The sequence below is a fragment of the Setaria italica genome, chromosome IV (assembly GCF_000263155.2).
Source record: "Setaria italica strain Yugu1 chromosome IV, Setaria_italica_v2.0, whole genome shotgun sequence".
NCBI lineage: Eukaryota > Viridiplantae > Streptophyta > Magnoliopsida > Poales > Poaceae > Setaria > Setaria italica.
Window position 1 is genome coordinate 27656483 of NC_028453.1, and position 5249 is coordinate 27661731.

Below are 5249 nucleotides of genomic sequence, written 5' to 3' on the forward strand. Positions count from 1 at the left end.
ACGAGGCTTCTGGCTCCAGCTTGCGGTCCTAGCCTTTGTACTCCGGCTCACGGTACTAGCCTCCAAACTTGTTCTCCTCCTCGATGACTCCATCAGCTACGGCAACAACGGTGCAAAAGAAAAACAAGCACAAACACAAAATAAAGTGTGCTCAAATGGAGATGAGGATAGGAGGGATAGATAATATATGTTTTTAGAAGAATTTAGGAAAAAGAATCATATAAATTGGATTTGAGACGGATGAGATATTATAGTTATAAGTTTAGCTATTTAATTAATTCTGAAAATGGATTAACATAAATCTGATGGGTTTAATGGGCCTAATTGCACGTGAATGGCCTGGTGATGTTTTTGGGCTCACACGGTCAGTACATGGGCTATGGGTTTGACTAATGTTTTTGGCCTGGGAAGGAGACAGGGGAGAGAGTCTCAGAGAGACACGAAGAGAGGACAACATTGTTCGTCAGGTGGCGCCGCCATGTCCACGGATAGAGGCTTGCCAGAGTTGGGTTCTGGTCCTCCGTTTCTGGATCTGAGGGCATAGGAAGAGAGAGAAGGACAAGGGTATTCGATTCTGGGGGTTCTTGGCTAGGGTGAGGGGGTTGAAGAAGGTCGGCCCCGGGCGGCCATGGATGCGGCTCAGGAGATCTTGGGGAGCTCGGTGTAGGCAAGGATAGGGAGGGCTGTTGCTTGGGGAAGGTAGAGGATGGTGTGGTGGTGCTCACCGACAAACTAATCGAGCTATGGTGGCCTATCATCGGAGATCAACGAAGGTGAGCTTTCTCTATGCGAAAGCAGAGGAGGAAAAAATTGGAGTGAGGAGGTAGATGAGCGGTGGAGCTGGGCGGCTCGGTGAGCTTGGGACGGCGACGAAGAGCTTCTGGTGGTGGCATTTATAGTCGACAAGGGTGGAGCTGTGCCAGCGGCTCAACCGTCCGCCATGAATTGCGACACTGTGGTCGAGCAGCAGCTTGCGATGATGGTCACAGAGATGACGGTGCGTGCAGGCGGAGTAAAGGCACGGTGCAGGCAATGGGATGTCGGGAGCAGAGGACGGTGGAGTGTAGCGGGGAGGGCGGCAAGTTTCCCTAGTCATCGGTCTTAGTGCTGGGCAGCAGCGTGTGCGAGCTCGGTAGGTTTTCTGCGAGTGGAGAGAGCAGGGGTGAGGTCACGTGGTGCGTGGTGGCAGCGAGTGGTCATGTTGCGGGGTTGGGTTCTCGCTTGAGTAGAGTGAGGGTGAGTGCAGCGAGGGGGTCTGGCACGCGAAGCTTGCAGGTGAAGCTCCGGCTTTTGCTCGGCTCATGTCACGCGTGCGAGAGCTGTGCGGGTTATGATACTGTGGCAGTGTGCGTGTGAGGAGAGGGGGGTGGTGTACATGGCAAGGGGCTTGCGTTGCAAGCTTGGCATGAGATGCTTGTGAGCGAAGCTCGTCTCTGTTTTGTGCGTGCACAAGCAGGAAGTATGAGTGAGAGAGGTTAGAGGGAAATGATTGATTAAAAGGTTGTTGGCTTAGGGACAAAAGAGATAAGCAAATTAATCAGTAGGAAGTATGAGTGAGAGAGGTTAGACAGAAATGATTGATTAACAGGTTGTTGGCTTAGGGACAATAGAGAGAGAAGCAAGTTAATCGGCTGCACTAATGGAAAGGGAGATTAAGCTAGGGATGGATTTTAGATGAAAAAAGGAATTGAGCTCGTGAATAGTTTTGCAATATTTTGAAATTAGGTTTTTAAAATAGGTTTTGAAGTTTCTGAATTCGAGTGATTTTTAGATTTGAATTACAACATCCGCCAGCACAGTGGCAGGTGGCTAATGTCACCCGCCAGCATAGAGCGGTCTGTGCTGGCAGGCAAGCACCCGCTAGCATTGACAGCATTTGTGCTAGCTTAAGGTTGCTGACGGGTGTGATACCCACCAGCACAAAATGCTTCCTGACGTAGTGACATCAGAATAGAATAACAATGTAGTTCGACATCAAGGCACCAAATTTGGCACTAAGATTAATTTGGATGTCTATTTCTTCTTAACACGCATTTATTTGCTGGTTGTTCTATATTTTTTGTAATTAATTGGCCTCTTATTGCTTCTGGTGTTTGATGCTGAATATTCCATTCTGCTGATCAACAATGTGGAAGAAAGCTTTATATTAGCTTGGCTTCACCCATTCTTGGCACCACACTAACTGCTGGCTTCTTTGATTGGACCCACTTTGTCTACTCCAAAAAACATGTCATGACATCATGTCTGCTAAGAAACAGGGAGCAAGTCAAACATTGAGAGCTTCCATCTATAAAAATTTCATCATAAAATAAGAGCTTTGTTACAATAGTTGTAAAGTACCAGTCGGTAGTCCAGGTACTTAATTATTAAATTTTTTATAGCCGTTGATCGGAGAAGGATATTAAAAAATTAAAATAATTTGGGTGCGGGCTCACTATTTTTATACTTATCCCACGGTACTTCTTAGTACTTTTTCTTTAGGTACTTCTTGGTACTTCTATGATTGATCTGGATGGACCATTCTAAAATTGCTCAATAAAACTATTGAGGAAAAAAAACACCGGCTCATAGTCCACCAAAAATCACCCATCAGGTCACACCTGACGAATATACACTGTAAGAATCACACAAAGATGATGTTCCATTTAGTGACACGAAAAAAACATGTCACTAATATGTCACTGCACTAGTAGAAAACTGACTTTCGATCCACCCCTTTTATCCCGGTTTAAAGTTGGCCCGGGACAAAAGGGGGTGCGGGGGGGTGCGGAAATTTGGAGGGGAGCATTAGTCCCGGTTGGTAATTGCAACCGGGACTAAAGGCCCCCCTTTAGTCCCGGTTGCAACGGCTAGCTGGGGGGCGTCGGTGGCCGGACCCTTTAGTCCCGGTTGGAGGATCCAACCGGGATAAAAGGGTGTCCCTTTTATCCGGTTGGATCATCCAACCGGGACTAACCTTCCAACCGGGACAAAAGGTGTTTCCTTTTGTCTCGGTTGGAGTTTTTAACCGGGATAAAAACTCATCCCCCACTATATCCCGAGACAGAGACTTTCTTCTTCCTCCAGCCCGAGCCAGTCCAGCACATTGATAGAGAGCTGAGCTTCACCTACCCTCCGGTGGTGCCAAAGCAAGGGAGGTGCTGCCCGAAGTTTTTCCCCTCATTTTCGTGGGAATTTGACTCAGCCAACACAAGTGTTGCGAAGGTTTGCTACTTCATCCTCGTGTTATGCTTTGATTTATGCTTTGGAGATGGAAAGATTATTTGCTACAATGTGATGATGAAGTAGAAAAATGGAGAAGTATTTTGAGCTAGAATGTGAGGGAGATTGATGTGTCATATATAGTATGCATTATTTCAGTGGTTTAAAAATGATGCTACCTTGTCTAGATGGTTTATCTTATCAAATTCAATATGGTTTTTTAAATCCATATACTTGTTGAACTTGCATACCGTGTTCATTTCTGCTAAGATGTTCTCCGCCAAGTAGCAACGTATGTCAAGAAGGAGGTTCGATTCTACGAGAAAGAGTGGATACGGACATCGTGACCGTGTCCCCTTTTCCGTAGCATCTAACCTCTTTCATGACGAAGTGCGGTGCCGCCCAGCTGAGGACATCCTCGCGAAATGAACACGGTCTTCAAGTTCAACAACTTCTGTAGTGGTAAGGAAAGAATTTTTGTACATAGATGACTTCTGCTACTTGTTGAACTTGCATACCGTGTTCATCTCGCCGAGGATGTTCTGGCAGGTTCCAATCATAGTTGGCCCTCAGCATAAGCCGAAGAAAAAGAGCGCGCTGGAAAAAGCAATGCTTCGTTATTTGCAGCAACGTCATGAAGAAGCTGTTGCCGCGGGTCAGGAACCTCCTTTTGGTGGTCGTTATGCTCCACCCTCAGTCCCGGGTGTTTCACGTCCACTTAGTACTACCGTTTCAGGCGGCACAAATAAACCTAAGGATGAGGTTGGGTCAGCGGAACCTTCATCTTCACCGTCCAAGGATGCTTAAAGTCCTCTCCTTGATAATAACCAGTGGATGGCTTGTTGTATTGTATAATGTTGTTTGGGACTTTAATTTAAATATGTGTATTTGGATCTTCATGTTGTTGTATTGTACCATGTTGTTTGGATCTTTAATCGATTTTCACGCGTAATCCATTGTCAAGTGTAATCCATTTTCATGCGTAATACGATGCAGATGGACCGGCAATGGATGTATAATGCAGACAGGCGGAGCAAGGTGTTTATTGATGGCTTGCATTATTTTCTCGAAGTGGCAAAAGTGAACAAGCCAGAGAATGGCTTCGTATGTTGTCCATGCTTCCAATGCAATAACTGGAAGGAGTATTCAAAGGATTCCTGGGGGACTATTCACAGCCACTTGTTTAAATACGGTTTCATGCCTAACTATTTGGTTTGGACCAAGCACGGTGAACTAGGGGTTGTAATGGAAGATGGCGAGGAGGAGGAGGAAGATGACACCATTCCGGACTGGGTTGCAGGCCAAGCTTTTGCAGGTACTACAATGGGCGAGGCTGATGAAGATGAGTTTGCAGAAAATGACCCTACTGATGACCTTGGTCAGGTGATACGAGATGCATACAGAGATTGCAAAACTGAGAAGGAAGCAGCAAAGTTGCAGCGCATGATAGATGATCACCAAAAATTGTTGTACCCAGGTTGCCAGCAGGGCCATAAAGAACTAGGTACGACACTAGAATTTGTGCAATGGAAGGCAAAAAATGGTGTGTCCAATAAGGCATTTCAGGGGATGTTGAACATTGTCAAGAAGATTCTCCCCGAGAATAATGAATTACCGTCCACAACATATGAAGCTAAACAGATTATTTGCCCTCTCGGATTGGATGTTCAGAAGATACACGCATGCCCTAATGACTGTATCCTCTATCGTGGTGATGAATACGAGAAATTGGATGCTTGTCCCGTCTGCGAAGCCCTGCGGTATAAGATCAGGCGAGATGATCCTGGTGATGTCGAGGGGCAGTCTCCCAAGAAGAGAGTTCCCGCGAAGGTGATGTGGTATTTCCCTATAATACCACGCTTGAAGCACTTGTTCAGGAACAAGGCGAATGCTAAGTTGATGCGATGGCACAAAGAAGACCGTAAGGAAGATGAGATGCTGAGACACCCCGCAGATGGGGCACAGTGGAGATCAATTGATAGAACATTCCCAGACTTTGAAAGTGAAGCAAGGAACATAAGGTTTGGTTTAAGCACTGATGGATTCAA